We start from the raw sequence: 23063 nt of genomic DNA on the forward strand, positions 1-23063 counted from the left end.
TATTAAAAATTGCTTGGTGTCTCTCAATATATGTAAATAATTATTAACCACTGGTCTGAGTAAAGATTCTAAGTATAGTGATATAGGTTCAGTTACCCATCCTCTCCCTGCGACTATGGGTCGCATGGGTGGATCGGATGGGTGTTTATGGATCTTTGGAACCCCTTGTATACAGGGTATTGTAGGATGATTAATTATGCAGAAATTGTGTATACTCTCTTCTAATCTTCCTTGAGAGTGTAACATATTCACGGTCCTAGACACCCGCTCAATTACTTTATCCACTCTATTTAATCCAATCCTAGTATAATATTGTTCATCTTTTAACATCTCTTCCATACTTCTAATATATTGCTCCATGTCCATAATTACAACGGGTCCGCCCTTATCATTATATTACGATCACTCTTTAAATCATTCAGTGCTCTACGTTGCTTAAAAGTTAAATTACCATACCACCTTCTTTCACTATTCCTTTTATCATGTTTATATAATTCTTGTTCAACCAGTTTTGAATATGCATCAATCAATGGATGTAAGTTCGGTATAAAAGTACTAGCTTTCCTAAGCTGACATCTATCATGTGTACCTTGGCCAAAATCTAACTTTAATTGTAAATTACGTGTAAATAACTTTAAGTCAACAATTGTTTGTGTTACATCACTTTTAATAGATGGTATAAATTTAAGTCCTTTCTCTAGGACTATTCTTTCATCCACAGATATTTCTCTTTTAGATATATTCCAAACTAGGGATTCTTGGTCCCTTGCCACATTTTCTTCAACGTTGGCCCTACATACTCCTGGTCTGCTGCTCTCTTTTTCTGTCGCCCCCTGCTCATTGAGCGGTCCCTTCCCCCTCTCCATTTTTCTGCTATAGGGAAAGGGGCATTACTATGTGGGCCATTAATCCCCTTGTATTCTATGCTGATAGTACTAGCCTTTTTCCTTCCTGATGCTTCTATTGTATCTGATTCAGCTATCTCTATTATTTCATCCAGTGATGTCGTTTCTTTTCTATTAGGCTCTTTTATTTCCATTCCTTCCTTATTAATAATAGAGATAGCTGAATCAGATACAATAGAAGCATCAGGAAGGAAAAAGGCTAGTACTATCAGCGTAGAATACAAGGGGATTAATGGCCCACATAGCAATGCCCCTTTCCCTATAGCAGAACAATGGAGAGGGGGAAGGGACCGCTCAATGAGCAGGGGGCGACAGAAAAAGAGAGCAGCAGACCAGGTGTATGTAGGGCCAACGTTGAAGAAAATGTGGCAAGGGACCAAGAATCCCTAGTTTGGAATATATCTAAAAGAGAAATATCTGTGGATGAAAGAATAGTCCTAGAGAAAGGACTTAAATTTATACCATCTATTAAAAGTGATGTAACACAAACAATTGTTGACTTAAAGTTATTTACACGTAATTTACAATTAAAGTTAGATTTTGGCCAAGGTACACATGATAGATGTCAGCTTAGGAAAGCTAGTACTTTTATACCGAACTTACATCCATTGATTGATGCATATTCAAAACTGGTTGAACAAGAATTATATAAACATGATAAAAGGAATAGTGAAAGAAGGTGGTATGGTAATTTAACTTTTAAGCAACGTAGAGCACTGAATGATTTAAAGAGTGATCGTAATATAATGATAAGGCCTGCTGATAAGGGCGGACCCGTTGTAATTATGGACATGGAGCAATATATCAGAAGTATGGAAGAGATGTTAAAAGATGAACAATATTATACTAGGATTGGATTAAATAGAGTGGATAAAGTAATTGAGCGGGTGTCTAGGACCGTGAATATGTTACACTCTCAAGGAAGATTAGAAGAGAGTATACACAATTTCTGCATAATTAATCATCCTACAATACCCTGTATACAAGGGGTTCCAAAGATCCATAAACACCCATCCGATCCACCCATGCGACCCATAGTCGCAGGGAGAGGATGGGTAACTGAACCTATATCACTATACTTAGAATCTTTACTCAGACCAGTGGTTAATAATTATTTACATATATTGAGAGACACCATGCAATTTTTAATAATGTTGTATGAACAGATGCCCAAGGTATCTAGTGGTAATAATAACTTCTGGCTAGTGACATTAGATGTTCAATCTTTATTTACATCTATTCCAAACAAGGAAGGCATAGAATGTGTTCGGAGACGTCTCCAAGTGGAGGATTCCTTTAAGTCCATATACATTGATGTGATTTGTGACTTGATGGAATTAGTATTGTACAACAATGTATTCATATTCAATAATCAGGCATACATACAGAAAGATGGCGTAGCTATGGGCACATCATGTGCCAATAGCTACGCCAATCTAGTAATGGCCGATTGGGAGGAGAAGTACCTATTTGAAATGAATGAATTTAAGGAGAATGTAAAATTTTATACACGATTTGTGGATGATTTGTTCCTTGTATGGGATTCAGATAGAGATAAATTGAATGAATTTTTAGTTAAGGTGAATTCGCTGACTAAGTATTTAAATTTTACTATGGAAGCCTCCCTAGAAAAAATACCTTACTTGGATGTGTATGTTGAGAAGTTATCGGATGGCCTTCTTAATAAAGGGGTACATAGGAAAAGTTGTTATAGGAATTCATTGCTACATAGACATAGCATGCACCCCGGGTTTGTCTTTAAAAATATAATTAAAGGACAGGGAATGAGGGTGTCACGTTTGAACTCCACTGACAATGGATACAGAAATGAAATATGTACCTTGAAACAACAATTAATAGATAGATCATATGGGATAGATGAGACAGATGAGGAATTATGTAAAGTAGAGCGAATGAGAGCAGATGTAGCTCATCCATATTTTGCTAATAAGAGGGCGGAACTAGACACAGTTGATAATAATAAAGGTAGAGGTGAGGAGGTTTGAATATTAATGCATTATACACAGGATGCCATGGATATAAGAAATATATACCAGAAATATTGGCAGATATTGACAGTGGATTCTAGAATTCTAGGTGTAGTAGGTGATTATCCTAGGTTTATATATAAAAATAAAATGAATCTATATAGAATGTTATGTGGCCCAAATAGAGTAGGAAGTGGGCATCAGAATAAAGTAACTGGTGTAACTAAACCATGTCATAAGTGTAGATACTGTGCGTCCATTGATGATGCTGCTAGTTTTATACACCCTGTTACACAGCAAGAATTTAAGTTTTCTGTACAAGCTACATGTGATACGGCCCATGTTGTCTACCTTGCTACCTGTACACATTGTCCTGCATTTTATGTGGGCAAGACGGATAGACGACTAAGGGATCGCATCAGAAATCATTTGTATAATATTAAAACAAAATCTTTAAATAATGCTCTATCGAAACATGTTCTTAATACGTCTACAGACCATGAATTCAAATTCTTGGCTATACAGAAGAATTGTGTAACTATTAGAAGTGGTGATATAGTAAATAGAACTGAAGAGAATGAAATGAGATGGATTATTAAGCTTAGAGCTTATCACCTACCAGGTTTAAATGATAGAGTTCCTATAAAACCTGTGTTAAAGGCTAGGAAATTAAAAGTTAATATATGAATATGACGCACATAAGAAAGGGAGAATTAATGTCTATGGTGTACATATATATGGATATGAATTTATATATTTGTATAATTCTATTTATTATAAGGTCCATATAATGTCATGTTAATATATGAATATGACGTACATAAGAAAGGGAGAATTAATGTTTATGATGTACACACATATAGATATGTATATGAACTTATATATCTGTATAATTTTATTTATTATAAGGTCCATATAATGTCATAATGAAAACCTTTCTATAGTATGACATATGGATGTGATTTTTTAAAAAATGCTTGATTTTTAAAATATGTTTTATTTACTTTTTGGAAATTGTTTAAGTTTAGTTATGTATGAAATTATACAATTTTTAATAGTCTTAAACATTTGAAAATTGATGCATTTGATGTATAAATTAAGTCTGAAATAATTAAATATGCTAATGAATTAATTATTGTGATGACAGGAAATGATCTCACTAACATCACATGAGATTGTATAAAATGCTCTGAAAGTGTTATATATTTTTATGGCCTGAGGAAGCCTACGGGTGAAAGCGCTAGCCAAATAAAACTTTTTAAGAAGGAAAGAAATTCTTTTGTCCACTCCTTATCCATAGCGAAGTGAAGACTGTCTGTGAAGCGAGGTGGTTGATGTCTGTTTAAGTGCCGAATGGCTTTGACAAGGTTTACGTAACCTGAAAGACTTTGTGTGACTGATAAGAACTTAGATATAGCCTTGTTTATGCAAGGCATTGGCATCTGCCTTCGTACCCTTCCAATACCTTTATTATTACTTGTTTGCGCTCTTTTTATAGGAAGAGGTACCTACGAAATAGCGACAGTGTTTTTATTTTTATATAAATAAAAGAGATGATGTAAAACTGTAAGTCACTAGTCACTTTGGCTTACTGATGATAAACATTCCACACCCCCTCTTTACAGCTATCCAGCCACCCACTGTACCTTCATTAATCTAACTACATTGCATGAGCAATGCAGAATCCATGGAAGGATTTACTTCTTTTTTGCAAGAAAGCTAAGTTCCTTGCAACTCCTCCAAGTCTCCTACAATTCCCAAACGTTCCCCCGATTTTATCATCACACTCCCATTCTCTAACTATACTATTTTCAGTGTGCCACTGACTTAGATATGGTCTATATCGGTGCCAACTTAGAGGTAATACCTCAGAAGTAGTATATTTAGAGTTTGGAATGCAGGCCCTTGAAAAGTAGGTACAGCCAGCCAAAAATATGGACAGCTAATTAGCATAAAATTTAAATACCAGATAGCACGACTATGACTATGACGAATATCCTTCCAGTAGAAATGTGGGCTACTACACAGTAACATGCTTAAACAGAGAGTAACAAAAATGATGGAAATATACAAGTACACAGTGTCAAAGACAGTGTACAGTCTGCAGACATTAATGAAGTGTATTGTAAAATTCTGTCTCACAAGGTCATTTATTTTTGCTTTTAAAGAGGGAAGATGTAAGATGTGTGTCATCTTTCTTTAATGTATTGGTGTCCCTAGTATGTTGGCCACTTAGTGTGGCTTTCTGTGTGCTGGACAGCTTCAAAATCATGTGAGATGAAGGGAGATTCAGAAAATTGTATGAAGGGGTAAATTAAGCCTGAAGAAAGGGACATAACTACAAAAATAACTACATCATTTGCGGAGGCAAATCAGGCCTGAAAATAGCAAAATTCTATTTCTCCCCCAAAATAGGGACAAATGAGAGCATGTATTCGTGAATGCTGTGAAGTCTGGGACTCTTCTGACTTGATCAGGTAGTGAGTTCCTAGTAAAATGGAAGGGGCTTGTTGCCAATTTTGAAAGTATTTTTTGAATATGTGTAGGAGATCTTTGCCAAAAGGCATACTATTTCAATTTGGCTTACACTATTTAAGAATTAAGTTAAAGGCTGAGGTGTGTTTATAAATTCTCTGTAAAAGCATTCTGTGAGAGAACTGGAAAATTATTTTAGGAAATGCAGATCTGGCTAAAACAGTGGGTAATAATCCTAAGTTTGTTTAAAAGGGAACCATGAATTTAAGAGCTTATTAGAGAGACAGAGAACTGGTGATGGATTATTGGCATCTGGCCCATCTGGAACTTTTCCATGTTTTGGTTGTAAATACTGCAGGTTTATAAATTCAGCAAAAAGTGTTTTTGTGAAGCATGAAAACAAAACTATTACTTCTAGTAATCGGCTAAGCTGCAAATCAGAAGGTGTCGGTAGGTGTTTATTTAGCAAGCTGTTGAAGCTGTGAAAGCTTCTATGTATGTAAAACCCCTAGAATGCTCTCACAAAAAATCATGAATACACCATGGCTATCTAAAAGAAAGATTTTACAAATGTACTTGCAAAGCAAGCATGTGAATTTTCAAGTTTTAAAAAATTCACTTTTTTGTCTTAAACACTGTGGATCAGTCATTGTTTGTTGATCATTTTAATAACATGCTTGAATGTAAAGAAGTGAAATGGCAAATTGCCTTGGGAGCTGATTAAAAAACAGGATTAAATGGTACTATTGATATTAAATGTTTGTTAAAAAGCAAATTATTTTAATGGGTAGTAGCACTTTAAGACAGGTGAAATATATTAATTATTCAAATGTAGGTACAAATGAGTATAATGATCGGTCACAGTGTTTAAAGGTCAGGAGTGGTTTACGTCATACATTTAAAAGTATTCAATGAAGTTTTTTTAGGATATTAATTGTTCTGATGGAGTTCTTGTGTAATAAAAGAATGACAGCCCTTAACATTTCATTATTGGTAGTTTGGTGGTCTTTTGAATATTTTAGGAGTGTTATTTGGTATGTCGCTCTTCCAATTTTCCCATGGAAGTTTTCTTTAGTTTTTTTAATAGTGGTGAATATTAGTTTGCAAATGGCTGATGAAATTCCTGGCACCAGTTTTAATTATGGTTTACATTCTCTTTGTGGTAAAAACCTGAGTTTTTGTAATGCGAACATGGTTTTATCTATATATGTAGTTCTGGATGGTTTGGAGTCTACTATACTGACTTTAACTACAGTTATTGAACAAGCTCAAGCAGTTCTTAATAAAATTCATCAGGTTCATTTAATTTCCAGACAATCACACAAAGATAGGTTCAATAACTCAAAGGGGGAATTACATGAGGGTGTAACGCTAACTGCCGATTGTGGGTCAGCTAATGATATGGATTTTTTAGTGACACCAGTGTAAAACCCATTTCACACCACTTGCCTGATTAATAGTCAATAAAAATGAGGGACAGACTTCTATGGCTTTCTCTAACTGTAGGCCTTTGATATTTGAACTTGAACAAAATATTAATGCTTAAATCATTGAAATATGATAACTTTTATTTACAGCATTGCACTGGGATACTGTAGATTCTGCTGAGTTTAAGATTTTTTAAGTTTCTGAATGGCATCTCTGCTAATGGCTAAATTTATACAGATTTGGTTGAACTGGGGTGCAGGTACTCACGTTATTGGTTAACCACAATTTAGAGAAAATTGTGGTTTTGTGAAAACAAGTTAAAGAACTTGATGGGTATATACCTAGGAATGAGACGTTTGGCCATTTGATGTCATTGTACGATGATACTGGGGCCAAAACTCAGAGACATGTGGCTACCTTTATTTCCAAAAAATGGAAAAAGCTGGAAAGAGATACTTTAGCTTATTCAACTAACAATGCTTATTCAATTAACAATAAGATGAAAAGTGTTTCCCCATTGTGGCACATCAAAACCATCAGGTGTTTTTAAGTAAGGATTTCCTCCATTACAAGCTAATACATTTTTTTGGATCTGGCGATACCAATGCTGGAGCTTCCCAGATAGATTGTATTCACAGTGGAGAAGATGGGGCAGTTATTAATCATAGTGACCTCCCCCTTTTTTGATCACATCATCATCTGTCAAGATGAAAGACATTTCCAGGGATGTGAGAGTACAGAAGAGGAAAAGATGAGGAAGGATTCACCAGCTGCAGTCCCAACGTGGCAAGTCTTTAATCTCAGTTCTGTTTTCCTTCCTGAAACACAACTTGAGGTATTGGCAAAAGGATTTACATTTATACCAGCAAGAACAGCAAATGTTATTGACTTTGTTGTTGACCTCAAGTTGTTTGTTAAGAAATTTAACTTACAATATATTTTGCATGATTTACCTTGTTATTATGGGACAACAGAGTATATGAAATGAAGTGTGGCCAGTCTGTCTTTGTTCTCCACTTTGAGCATTTTCTCTGATTTTTGTGAGTATGACTTTCATCAGTTAATAAGGAACAACTCAAAATATAAGTACTTTAATTTGAATGAGCAAGAGTAAACTGCACTTTCCTGATTATGTAAACTTAAGAATGTTAGATTTATGAAAGCAGACAAAGGGAATGGACTTGTAATAATGGATAGCTTGCAATACAAGAAATGTATGGTTGAGCTTTTATCTGATGTTAGAAATTACAGTAAAGTAAGCAAAGATTTTGTCCGAAAATGTTATAAAAATGTTGATGATTTATTAGACCTGTTAAACCAGGGTTATATCAATTTTAATTTATGATTTTTTACATGTTGACCAATCCCAGTTCCGTAAGCTGTTTGGCATTCCTAAAACCTACTGTGTCTGCTCAACAGGGTAAAACTGACTATTGCTCTGTATTGGACTGGGTTGTTGAAGGCAGTAGTGCAAAGTCCAAGTAAAAGATTTGTGGGAATTTTTGGATTTGTTAAAAATGATAATTTCCAAGGACATGAGAATTTATTGGCAAACATTGATGTAGTTTTACTTTATACATCCATAGATCAGAATATAAGTACTGAATATGTGAGGAATTACTTAAGACATTTTACAGATTTTTAACACCGTCAAAATTAATACCATCTGTTTGTTGTTGGACATAGTTTTATCCAACATATTTTTCTTGTTTGATAGCAATATTTATCAACAAACATCAGGAGTTGCTATGGAGGCTAGGATGGCTCCAGCATTTGCTAATTTGATGTTATGTTGGTGGGAGAAAACTGTATTAATTAAATTGGAGTATGAAACAGTATGTAAATGTTTGTAGAAGCTATATTGATGATTTGTTCTTCATTTGGTCTGGTAGCAGTAAAGATTCTGATTTATTTCTTCAACACATCAAACAAAGTATCAAATTCCTTTCTTTCACCATTAGTGATAAGGGAGATAAGGTTATTTTTTTGGATATCAACATTACCTTAGATATTGAGCATTTGTGCTTTATAAGCAACATACATAGAAAGAAGATGTTTAATAATAATTATCTACATTTTAGTAGTCAGTATCCCTATTTCATGAAACACAATATTTTAGAAGCTATTTTAGTACAAATGTTTGCGAATAGGGGTTACGCTAGGAGTAGAATGGATCAAACTAAGGAAGAAGTTGTAAATAACAGAGCTACCAAGTTTTCTCCCGTCCTTTTGAGTGGTTTTATTAAAAATGACATGATGACTGAAGAGGGTGGCGATAGAGACAAAAGGTATTGAGCCTTTCCAGTCCCCATTAGTATGGATTCTAGGAACGTTAGGAAGATAGTAACAGACAATTGGAAAAATATTTTAGGAAATGGAAATCTGGCTAAAATGGTGGGCAATAATCCTAAATTTGTTTATAGGTTCATAGGTTTATAGGTTCATACTAGGCTATCTGCCCTAGGGCATTTATAAGCCTAGCCAGAGTATGTTTGGCTTTCGCCACCCATTTTAAATTAATTTTGCTATGCCCTTTTTCGAGGTTAGTATACTGTGCCTCTAACAGTGACACAGAAGTGATACCCGGGGTAAACCTATGATCTCCCATCCACTCATCAAGACTCCTCTTGAAGAGAATCAATGAGGGACTCTGCCTAACCTGGACTGGGATTTTATTCCAGAGTGAAGGGAGTCTCTGGGTTATGAATCTGTCCCTCCAGCATGTCCTATTTATTTCAGTGCTGAGGTTCAAGTCTCTCAAGCGTGTAGCTCGATGGGATTTGGATTTTTTGAGGTGCAGCATGTCCCTTAATTCCGGGTTGGACATGGCCTTATACGTCAGGCACAGGTCACCTCTGAGCAGGCGGTATGCCACTGAGTAGAGCTGGAGTTTCTTTAACCGGGCAGCATATGGCATCTGTTTGAGCCCTTTGATCCTCTTGGTGAGGTACTTTTGGGGTCTTTCCAGTTGCTGCAGGTGTTTGGTAAGGTACATCCCAAAAGAGGCATTGTACTCGATTATGGGCCTGATGAGGGATGAGTAAAGAGGCACGATGACCTCCCTAATCTAGATGTGAATCCCTTCATGATTAGGTGGGCTATATAAAATGTTTTTCTAACCACTTTGGCCATGTGGTTGTCAAATGAGAGATTGCTATCAACTTGGGTCCCCAGGTCCCTAATTACTTCTTCTGTACTTAATGGATTACCACCTATGTGGTAATTTGTGGGCACTTTGTTTTTGCCAAAGGGGATGACTATACACTTTTTGGCGTTTAGCTTGAGGCCATGGCTCTGGCACCAGTTGTCTGTTTCTATGAGGCCCTTTTGGAGGATGCTTGTGTCGGCTGGAGAGTTGATTATGGCGCCCAGTTTGCAGTCATCTGTGAACTTGGTCAGCCACAGTCCTTGCGTGTTGGCCTGTACCTCCGAGAAATATATACCAAACAAGAGAGGTCCCAGGACTGAGCCTTGTGGGATGCCACTTGTAACTGGTTTGGAGTCTGACATGGCTCCAGCAATTCTAACCATGTGGGTTCTGTCCTTGAGCCAGTTTGCAACCCATCTAGTGACATAGGGGTTTATATTTAAGCTGGTGAGATTATCTATAATGCCCGAGTGGGGTATTGTATCGAAGGCTTTTGCGAGGTCCAGATAGGCTGTGTGGACCACCTTCACTTCGTCAATGGCCTTGGTGACTGTTTCAAAGAAGTCAACCAGGTTTAAAAGGCAGGATCTGCCCTTAACAAAGCCGAACTGGGTAGGATCCAGTGTCTGTAGGTCCCCAATATCTTTATTTATGAGGTCCATGATGATCCTTTCCATAGCTTTGCAGACTAAGCTAGTCAGACTTATGGGGCGATAGTTTCCAGGGTCCGTTGAGGCACCACCTTTGTGGAGAGGGACCACTGTTGCTGTACGCCACTCTTTGGGTACATATCCTGTAGTAAGGCTGAGATTGAACAGTAGTTTTATGTTTGGGTTTAGCTCTTCTTGGAGTTCATGTAGGACGCAGCCTGGGACACCGTCTGGTCCCATTGATGCTGTGTTTTTTGCTTTGGAGAGGGCGGCTCCCACCTGAGCATCTGAGATGTCAGGGGGGCAGCACTCTGCTGGGATAGATATTTGCGCTTTTGGTGGAGAGGAGAGGGGGGGTTTGCGCTGAACCTGTCAGCTAGGATGTTGGCAATGTCTGTGGGATCAGTGTATTTTTTGTCATTTTGGACTAATTCTGAGCATATCTGGGAATTCCCACCCAGGTTCCTAACATAACTAAAGAAAGCCTTGTGATTATCCTTAGTGTCCTGTGCAATTTTTCTCTCGAAGCTGGCCTTTGACGATTTTATGAGTGCCCTTAGTTTTTTTCTAATACTGATCAGAGATGCCTTCCCTTTTTGGGATTTTGCTCTATCATGTAGTAGCTTCCTCCTTCTATTGTATAGTTTGTTTATGGCTGGGGTCCACCAGACAGGTCGTCTGCCTTTGGAGGATTGGGTCTTGGTTTTATTTGGGATTGCATGATCCATACATTCCTGAAGGTGTTCATAGAATGCATTTATAAAGGATTCTGCGGTCTGGGCCGTATTTTCCACAGGCCCGGGGGCTTTGGAGGATTCCACCTTGGTTTTGAGGAGTGTGAAATTTGCTTTAGAGAAGTTTTTCACTGTGGTTTTCTGGGCAGGAAGTGGGGTCGGGATGTGAATATCCAGTGAGATCAGTTTATGGTCTGATCTTACCAGTGAGGGATACACTTCTGGTCTGGAGCATAGAGTGCCCATGTTGGTGATGATCAGGTCCAGCATGTTTTCCCCTCTTGTGGGAGGGGTAACAAGTTGTTCCATAGCATTTGAGTTTATGAATTCTAGGAACCTTTGGGCAAGGGTGTTGGAGCTAGAGTAATGCTCCCAATCTATGTTTGGGTAGTTGAAGTCGCCCAATATAATGGTGTTCGGAGTGACCTTCATATTTTCCAGTGTTCTCAGGAAGGCCGAGTGGGGTTCCTGGGTTTGGGAGGGTGGTCTGTAGCAGGCTATAAACTGGAAGGCAGTTTTACCCACTGTTAGTTGCACATGGATAGTCTCTGATGCTTCATGCTTTGCCACCAACCTGGAGGTGTGGGTATCTTTGATGAATATCGATACTCCCCCTCCTTTTGTGGTTCAGTCCAAGTTTTGGGGCCGAAAAGCATGGTATGAGGTATAACCTGGTAGTGCTGGGGTGCTCTCGGGGTCCTTGAACCAGGTTTCTGTTACTGCACAGATATCGATGTTCTCCATGCTAAGGAGAGTTTTGAGTGCATGCATCTTGAGGTTTAGACTTCTGGCGTTGAGTAGCATTACTCTTAGTTTCTTATCCCTTGTGATACCTATGGAGGTGGATTTGTCTTTTGAGCCTTGCCTAAAAAGGCACTATGGGAGTAGCAAGAGCGTTGGCCAATATCCGAAAGCCCAGGGGTGACAGGTGCAAGCCGTCCCTAGCAAAGCATCGTGGCTTGTCGTGCATATCATCCCAAGCTGACAGGCATTGGATCCCCTTTGAATGACACCAATACTTAAGCCAATTGTTGAAATTGATCATCTTGTCTTCATATTGTGGCATCATTCTTGGTGAGGGTAAGATGCTACTCAAGGTCAGGGTCATACCAGCCTGGGCTACATGCTCAGAGAGCTCCTCTATGTCTCTTTTCATGTAGTCCAGGGAGGTACGTCTCAGGTCATTCACACCAGCATGGACAATGACTGAGTCATATTTGTACTTGCCTTGGAGTGACCTGAGTGCTTGTGTTATGTGGCGGATCCTAGTGCCAGACAGGCTGCTCACCGTGACCTTCTCCTTGTTTATCCTGGTGAGCGGGACGTCAGTGTGCCTGACGATAGAGTCACCTATTACAAGTGTATCAGGTGTGTTGTTTAGCCTTAAGGGCTGTGACTGTTTGGCACACTGGCTTTGTGAGATATGTGTTGCATGTGTTTTGTTTTGGGGTAGCGGTTGCTTGGGTGTCTGCTTTGGAGGTCTCTGCTGCTTAGGCAGATCTTTATTTATAGCCTCCGAGTATGTTTTTGTGTGATTATGTGTTTGGTTTGCTGTCGTGGTAGGTTTATGTGAGACTGGAATTGTAGTGAGTGTGGTTTCCTTCTCCTCCTGACTGGTTATGCCAGTACTGAGTTGAGAAAGCTTAGCCTCCAGTTTGGCTATATGGTTGCATCTCTCACATGTGTTGGAATTTGTTGGGAGGAGGAGAGGGTTGTCTGTGTACATGAGGCAGTTGTAACATTGCCTCAAGATTCCCATATTCACCAGCTGGACCGGAGAGGAGATTGACAACTGACCTTTGGACATGCTAGAATAATATTGGGAATTCTTTTATAATTGAAAACAAGGGCCAATGGGGAGCGAGGGTGTAGTGCTTTTAATTTTTAGTGCTGACTTATAATTGCTTTACTGAGCAAGTGCCAGGTAACAAGTGCAATGTGTTACAAGTAACTTAAATGCAAAAATGACAAACAGTAACTTTCTTTCAAGCGAAGCAAGGAAATAAGTACAGTAAGCAATGCAGATATCACTAGGGATCCACAGAAGCACTGAGAAGCCGCGTTTTAGGTGGAATTAGCATTCCAGGGAAATAACAAGCATACAAACAAAGCTAGATTCAGCAGGCCTGGATCTAGTCTATGCTACAGCAAACAAGGTGCACCAATTTCAGTAAGATACAGTTCAAATATTCAGGCACTATAAACCTTTAACCAGAAATTCCCAGCTCAGAAGGGCAGAGTCCAGCCTCTCCTCCCACAAGAGTGCAGACCACGAACCTTCTTAATGTAAAATAACTGGCCTGAAGCCCAAGTGCTTAAACCAGAGCTAATACACTTTAAGAATAACAGACACTGAGCTCTCAATCAGCAGTTCCCAACTTAGAAGGATGAAAGCTACCTGTCCTGCCACCACAGTGCATGCCACAAACCTTCCTAATGTAGAACAACTGGTCTGAAGCCCAAGTGCTTAATCCAAAAGACTTAGAATGATAGCTACACTTTAACCAAGTTACTACCAATTGATCTATTGATGTATTGATCTGAAGAAGCGTGCATGAGGCACGCGAAAGCGCTTATCTCTGTGTTTCTACTGCTTGGAATAAAGAAGGTTTTTTCTACAGTTCATGTTCTCGTGGTGTATCCTGTTCAGTTATTGTATCGTTCTGTTGCTGCTTCTTGCTGCAGGATACTTTAGGAGGCACAGCGGTAATTAGTTTACATTCACCAAGCAGTAATAAATACAACTGAATACTTTAAATAATGCCTGGATTAGTGCTCAAGTTATACAAACAAAGCTAGATTCAGCAGGTCTGGATCTAGTCTATGCTACAGCAAACAAGGTGTACCAATTTCAGTAAGAAGAAATTCAGATATGCATGCACTATAAGCCTTCAACCAGAAATTCCCAGCTCAGAAGGGCAGAGTCCAGCCTCTCCTCCCACAAGAGTGCAGACCACGAACCCTCTTAATGTAAAATAACTGGCCTGAAAGCCCAAGTGCTTAAACCAGAATTAATATACTTTTAGAATAACAGACACTGAGCCCTCAATCAGCAGTTCCCAACTTAGAAGGATGTAAGCTACCTGTTCTGCCACTACAGTGCAGACCACAAACCCTCTCAATGTAAAACAACTGGTCTGAAGCCCAAGTGTTTAAACTAAAAGGCTTAGAATGAGTTACACCATGCAGTAATAAATAAAATTGAGAACTTTTAAGATGACGCAAAAGCAAAATAAAGTAGGAAGAAACACAAGTACAGTAAAAGCAGAAGAATTTTTTTTTTTTTTTTTTAGAAAAGTAGCAAAAGCAGTAGTAAATACAATTCTCATGCAGTGCAAGCTGGCACACTTGAATATGTAGCAATATTAGTCCACACACAGTTTGAAAAAATGTAATTAAATTAAAAAGGACTAAAAGCAAGTGCAGAAAGGGTTTATTAGGTAGAATGCGGTCAAGAGATGTCCTGGGGGAGTGTCTTACATCAAATCTACAGTGGGGCGGGCACTGCAAAAGCCACCAAATTTAAACTACAACCAAGAATAGGGGTGGGGTGGGGGAACAGTTTCAACACAGATGTAAGGAATGTGCAAATTATAAAAAATATATATATACTGTTTTCTATATATTTGCAGAGCAGTAAGACACAGATATCAAGCAGACAATTTAGCTCTATAATACAGAATAACACAGAAAATATACTCAGCTCTATAAACTTGAAGATAGTTCTGTAAGGCTGTCTCTCAAACTAAGGTTCCAGTTTGAATACAGGTTGTTAAAAACATGAATTTAAAGGGCTTATTAGAGAGACAGAGATCTGTTGATGGTTTATTCACATCTGGCCCATTTGGAACTTATTCATGTTTTACTTGTAATTATACAACGGTAACCCCATCAAAACCTGAGAAACGTGCACACTGATTGGCCAATTCAACCAGCGTGCACATTGTAAATCCAAAGTAACCAAACTAAAAAGTCTGGCCGCTAACGTATCACGCAGCCACAAATACACTATACACACTTCATAACGAACATCATCCACAAAATGAACCTCTAAAACTTCCTTTCCATAGTTTTCAACAGCAGTCGTGAACAAGCAAAATAACTGTCTCTCTCTGTAATAAGATTAGAAAATAAAATCACACAATAAAACCAACAAATGAAAATGTTCAACTCGTTATTAAAGCGGAGCCTTCATCTCCGGTAAACTCCCAAATATAAAAGCAGTAGCCAACAAATGCAGTTACAGCAACGTCACTATGATTAATAAACCTACATGACCCAACCAGTAGCATATCTCACATCTTTACAGACTGCAGCTTGCCAGCTATAATACATTTTCCCACCAGCGTTACTTTTGTAACCCATTTCCTTGTACATAAAACATTAACACATTAAAAAAAAAACACTTGTAGCAGCGTGAATTCTAATCAAACCATTGACATGCTTAGATTCTCTGCAATAGCTACACGCAATTAAGAAACCATAAAAGCTATGCATGAAAAGTAAAGGCGGCGCACCCCCTCGCAAAAAAAAAAAGCAGTCGCCTCCATTTAGCTCCACTATTCCAATAATAAACCCACATAACCCAAGCAGTAGCAGATCTTACATCTGTGCAGACAGATTTTCCCCAGCAGCGTTATTTTTCTAGCTCCACTATTCCACAAGCAGTACAAGTCAGAACAGACACACCATACGTAACTTCCACAACCAGCATATTCTTTCTAAAACTGCATACCACATCACCATCTAGTGACCAATTACTAAAACTACATTAAAGTATCTTTTAAAAAAGTTGATGTGCATTAAAACTGGACTAGGTTTCTAACATAACTATAAGTTAATAAAATATAACTGCACATTATCACGTTCTAAAGTACTTAAACTATATTTTACCCAACACCACCTAGCCCTGTTTGATAACATCCCTTCAAAAACCTGCACGAGCCTTCTTAGACACAAACAGTACAAAGTCAGACAGGAAAAAAAACACCAAAACGAGAGACACCATACATAGAAAAAAAAAAAAAAAATGGAAGTAAATTTTGAACTAATAAGTGATAGTGAAATTGAAGAAATATTTAACAACATACCAGAAACAATGATGAAACCATCAACAAGCAAGGAAGTTCTCCAACTACGAGAACAGGAAGTACTACAGCATAATACATCCCCATAGCTGGCCTTAGGCATAGGCCAACTAGGTAACTGCCTAGGGCGCCGCTCTAGCTGGGGCGCTTTTCTAGTATTTATTTGGTGTAAGTAGACCAGGATGGGGGCACCAGGTGGTGGGGGTGCCATGGAGCCCTTTTGCCTAGGGTACTAGTTGACCTAAGGATGCTCCTGCACGTCCCATAGAGACAACAAAAGTGTGACAATTAATCAGGGGCGGCTCGTGCTATAGGACTGCAGGAATGCAACCCTCCCACCTAAAAAACAAATAAAAATAAAATAGAGAGAAACACAAAAACAGTAAATTCCTGAAAGTGTGCGCACGCTCTCAGACTGCTTACTCAGCAGTCTAGATAGGGGGAAAGGCATCTCGGCCCCAAGATGCCCAGCAGTCTGTGCGGCAGTGATGTCACGAAATGGAGGCACTCCGGACTGCTGGGGAAAGGCATCTCAGTCCCAAGATGCCCAGCAGTCTGTGCGGCGGTGACATCACGAAATGGAGGCACTCAGGACTGCAGAAGCAGGCTGGACTAATCGCGGATTTGGACTATTTGGGATGGACCAATCGCACAAGGAATACTGGCAAAGGGTCGGCGGCAAGGTAAGCAGTTATGCAGCCCGTCGGCAAGGTGTGTATATGTGTGTGTGCGTGTGTGTGTGTGTGTGTGTGTGTGTGTGTGTGTGTGTGTGTGTGTGTGTGTGTGTGTGTGTGTCTGTGTGTAAAATGCCCCAGTTGCTATATACTGGTGGCTAGAGTAAACTCATGGTGGTGTGGTAGGGAATACCTCAGGCTTGAACCCTGTATGCAGGTGTTAAGGGCCTGAATTCTCTACCCACCACCATTTGTAAAAAATTTGCAGACTTTTGCCTCATATTTGATCTGTTCTATTCCTCATAATATCTGTGGTTTCTAACTGTTTAAATGATTGATATTTGGTGGTGCAGTGGTAGCATTGTTGCCTCACAGCTACAAGTTTGATTCTTGGCTGGCGTGCCTTCTATGTGGGGTCTGCATATTCTCCCTGTGTTTGTGTGGGTTTGCTTTTGTGTCCTCCCATGTTACAAAAACATGTCTGCATTATTTCTTCCTGGGCCTCTGCTGAAAATTGTTTTTTTGTTCCAAGTCAGACTGTCCTGGTTAACAAATGTTAAATAAAATTGACAGGCATTTGAATTTTAGACTTCAGGTTTCTGAATGTTTGATCACTTGCATATTTGATGGTGCAGTGGTAGTATTGTTGCCTCACAGCGATAGGTTTTCTAGTTTGATTCTTGGCTGGGGTGCCTTCTGTGTGAAGTCTGCATCTCCTCCCTGTGTTTGTGCGGATTTGCTCTGGTGTCCTGCCATTTTACAAAGACATGTCTGCAGTATTTCTCCTTGGGCCTCTGCTGAAAATTGTTTTTGCTCCGTAAAAAGCAAAATTGACAGGCATTTGAATTTCAGACTTCATATTCTTCAGAAAATACATAGTAACACAACCTTTTTATTCTAGCAATTTTCTAAGTTTATAAAATGAATATTTGAAATTTGTCCCTATTTTTGGGACTGTATTCCCCTATTATTGGCTTTGTCTAGGTTTTTTGTGCTATGGTTGACAGCTATGGCAAGAACTGAATTCACTGAATATGTTTGAGGGCTGTATTCCTTCATTACTGGGTTTGTCTAGGTGTTTTGTGCTAAGAGGTTGACAACTATGGTGAGAACTGAATTCACTAAATGATAGCCATTTAAGTTTCAGTCTTCCTCTTTCACAAAGCAGCTGATTTGGCGTAGTGGTATATTGCTCTGACTGTTTTGTAAAGGGACCTTGGCAGTAAAATGTATGGTGGTAACAGCATTTTCTTCCACAAAGCAGCTAATTTGGCATAGTGTTATGTTGCTCTGACTGTTTTGCACAGTGACCTTGGCAATAAAATGTATGGTGGTAACACAGCATTTTATTCTAGCAACTTTCCAAGATTATACAGGCAATGTTTAATGTGTCCCTGGTTTTTGGGCTTTTGACCCCCCCCCCCAATAAATTGTGGCTTTTTCCAGATTTCTTGTGCTGCAAAGTTGAGATGCAGTTGAGTATTGAGTAGATTTTACAAGGAGCTGAGAGCTGCAGGGGAAGAGAAGTTTAGTGCTGCTTATGCTAAGTCTGCTTACATTGTTAATAGCACAACAGGTTGTGTACTTGCTTTTGATGCAGAAGGCTGTGGGTTCTACTCCCAGAAGGGGTGGATGCTGCCGTACTGAGAATGTCCTCCTTGGCGAAGATACTAACTATGAGCCTGTTATCAGTTTGCCATCCATTTCCTATTGCAATATTACTAGCTTATCATTTTTTAATGTAATATAGGCAATTTAATCCTCAGGGGCAACAGACACTTTATTTTTCGATGAAACCATGAAATATAAAGGTGTTTGCTAGCAGCAGCCTCTTCATTAGTTACAGATTTCTTTAATGTGGAATTATTTAGATGACTTTTACTTCTTCAGAGATTGTGCATATTTACTGATAATGGTGGACTGTAGAATTGTGCATATTTACTGATAATGGTGGACTGTAGAAGTTTGAGTAGACTTTTATGATGGAAATGTTCTGAACTAGGCAGTTTTGTCATTATGGGTAGCATGCATTTTATTTAATTGTTTACTGGAAAAATGTTCTGAATTGAGCAGTTTTGTCATTATTGGTGCATGCGTTTTGTTTCATTGTTTAATAAATTTAAAACGCCCTCTAACAACTTTACTGTATTGTACAAGGAATATAATTTAATAAAATCAGAAAGGTGTATCAAAGACCACGTGTATGTTTCATATGCAAGGGGCCTATGATTTGAAAACAGCCCAGAATTAATCTTTATCTGCCACTGGCAAAATGTATTTTCTTTGAATGTGGGTTTCAATGCTGTTTCAATGAATGTGAGTTTCAAGGGCAGAGGAGTTTTAATGCTAAATCTGTTTTCATTGTGAGACCGCGTTGCTTTGTTTAGCAGATGTCTTAGTGTTTGTGCTGTAAAATGCAAAATAAAACTTTCAAATGAAGTCCAAATCATCTTAGAAGTAAAGCAGCATGCACATTAGTGTTTATGGTAAATGGTGTGAAATAGCCAAGTAATGGATCATTGGAATGGCTGCAGGGGGGAGGCTCCATTCGACCATGATTTTGTGAGGGGGAAGGGCAGCAAACTCAAAGACAGCCCCAGCTGAACTATACCTCCCGACTGTCCAGATTTTCAAAGAATGAATAGATTTTTGCTTCTTATTTTTGCTTTGTTCCTCATAAAATTTGTGGTTTTCTGGCAAATCATTTAGGAATTAAGTCACTAAATAATGACACACTGAGTTTCAGACTTCATAACCTCCAGAAAAATGCATGCTAAAGTAATACCTGTTATTCTATCAACTGTCTCATTTTATACATCAGCAATTTTTAGTACTGTTTATATGTTCCCCCAATATATTTGGCCTTGTCCAGATTTATTGCATTAACAGGTTGAGAGGTACATGCAAATAAATTGCTTTATAGAATTAGGCATAGCCAAACCTCTCAACTGTCCCCGATTTTGGCTCAAAATGTTGCTCTTTCCCCTAATAATCCCTCCACAAAATAGCAATTTTGGAAAAAAACATGGAGGGTTTACAATTAAGAAATAACTGTAATAATCAGAGTTATAGATTACTTTTATTTTAGAAATGCATGTAGATTCTTTTATTTTGTCAGCTGCTCAAGTTAGCAGTACTAATATTAAAGTGTCCCTTCTTTGACAGGTTCCCAGCTGTATTGTGTGGCTATTTTATATTTTTGCATCACATTTTTGGTCCATTTTTCATAAAATTGTGGGGTATTTTGGCAAATTAGTGACAAATCATTAAAGACTGAAGTTAGAAAATAATGACAGACATTTGAGTTTCAGATTTCATACCCTTCAGAAAATTCATACTAATGCAAGACCTATTCTATTATCTTTCTAAGTTTATAAGAGCAATATTAAAAATTATCCTTATTTTTGGGCCTTTGTCCCACTTCTCTGTATGGCTTTGTCCAGATGTCTTGCTCTGAGGTTAAGAGGTATGACAAATGTGTCAGGGCCATCATAGTCAGCCAGAGACATTTCAAATTGTGACATACTTGTTGCACCCCACTCCCCCATGTAGTGACTCTGGATGTGTCCAAGTAATGCAAGGAGTAGTTATGCAGTGTAAATGTGCAGAGTATCCCACCATCTAAGGTAGACACAAATACTACAGTGGCTTTTCATCTGTCCTTGATTTTGCAGAATTGACTGGTTTCTGTCATATTTTTGTACTGTTGATTTATGCTTATTACTCAAAGTGCCTGTTGCTCTGTGTTTAAGTGGCAATGCTTTAATGACCATCAGGTAAGCTTGTCTGAGATTGTAAGATGCAAGTAAGCTTTAATAAGCATACTGTTAAAGAATTGCCAACATTGAAAGCCTTTCTGTTGTTGCCATGCAGAGAAACTTAACTAGATAATGTATAAGCCTTCGGTATTGAAATGCATATGACAGTATTTGTAATAAACGACAAGATTACATTATTTTAAGAAGCTCATTACACTTGTTGGAGACTTCCAGTCATCTCTGCAGGCTTTCCCCGTAAACTAAACAGAATGCCAATCACGTGTGGTCCATAACCTGTACAGTAATCCTTTAAGCAATGTATCCTGAGCTTGTTTCTTGTTTGCTTTTCATTTTTTACTTTGATCATGTTTTCCCCATGAAACAAATAGATAGTTGTTGTCAGGCAGCAGGTCTTTTTTGGATAAGAAACATTTTTACAAGTGGGGGCATCACAGAGATTTCTACTTTCAGTGTGTTACTTGGTACTTTAATAAAGCCGAGTATAAATTATAATTAGAACTGCAGTGCAAGGAGAAGTGGTTTGAGTTAAGTGCTGCTTGTTTTTCTTATACTTGATTTTGACTGGCATTCCAGTAATGTATTTAAAAAGTAATTTACTTTTTCATGCCTCACAACCTTTTGTTTCCATCTAGATATTAAGTAAGCTGTCATGCAGCCAATGCATTGAAATATTTTTATTCTTCTACACTTCATTTTGTCTTGCTTGGACTCTCATAATGACGATTTGGCACCCAGGGCAGCGTATTTAATTAAAGTTAGTTTTTGTGGTTTAGAGCATAGCTCCTCCCCTTTCTAGTTGGCCACACCCCTTCCCATTGACCCCACCCATTCAGCTGTCTCCTGCAGCCCTCCTTTGATTTGAAGTCACCAGCTGCCACTGCAATTAATACACTTCAAAAAGGTAAAAAAAAAACATTAAAAGCTTATTCCCCACAGAAACCTAACAAAAGACATGCAGGAAAAAACTCTTAAAGAAATAGAAACACTAGAATTAGAAAAAGAAGAATCAAGTACAAGAAAACAAACACAGCGGGCTATAAACATATTTCAAAACTGGCAAAAACAAAAAAAACTACAACATAGACTTCCACACTATTACACCAGAAAACTTAAACACAATACTTAGAGAATTCTATGCTACAGTACGAAACAGAAAAGGAGAAGAATATGTAATAAGTGCATTTGTATCCTTATGTGCAGGACTTAACAGATATATAAACAACCCACCATTAAATAGAAAGATTAACATAATAACAGATATACTTCTAACAAATGCAAATAATGTATTTAAGTCAGTAATTAAAAATTATAGAAGACAAGGAAAAGATACAGCAGAACACCACCACCCATTCACAATACAAGAAATAACACAACTGAGAAACAGCCAAGTACTTTCCCCAAACACAGTAGATGGACTCGTAAGAAAAGTCTGGTTTGACATACAGCTACACTTCGCACGACGTGGGAATGAAGGAGTATGATACCTCACAGAAGACAGTTTTACAGTAAAGAAAGATACAGATGGCACAGAGTATGTAACAAAAAATTTTAACGAACATACAAAAAACCACAAAGAACATGATGATGTTACAAAACATTTGCTAAGAGGATTCATGTTTGAAAATCGCACAGACGCTTTATGTCCTGTAAAACGTTTCAAAAAATACTTACAAAAAAGGCCACCTAATACAAAAGAACTGTTCCTCCACCCAAGAAGACATCCACTACTTGACAAAATGGAAACACGGTACACAACACAACCGATGGGAATAAATTATCTTGCAAACATATTACCACAAACCTGCAAACAAGCAAACCTATCAAAGAGATACAGAAACCACTCCTTAAGAGCAACAGCAGTAACATTACTGTCACAATCAGGGATGGAAGCATGACAAATAATGAGTGTCTTAGGACATAGAAGTGAAGCATCACTACGATCGTATTACCAACCATCAGTAGATGAATTTAAAACATATGGAAAAATAATATCTGGAACACAACAAGAAACACCAAAACATCCAATACATGAAGATAATATCAATAATACAACAGACAATGGACTAAGAAAAAAAATGAAACTCCATAACACAGATCAGCCATACCTGGAAAATGAATCAGAAAAACCACAAGACAAACAACAAATTATAAACTATGGAACAATAAACATCTACAACATAGAAACCTAACAAAAT

The sequence above is a fragment of the Protopterus annectens genome, chromosome 14.part0 (genome assembly GCF_019279795.1).
Source record: "Protopterus annectens isolate FY-2018-M chromosome 14.part0, PAN1.0, whole genome shotgun sequence".
In the NCBI taxonomy this organism is placed as follows: domain Eukaryota; kingdom Metazoa; phylum Chordata; order Ceratodontiformes; family Protopteridae; genus Protopterus; species Protopterus annectens.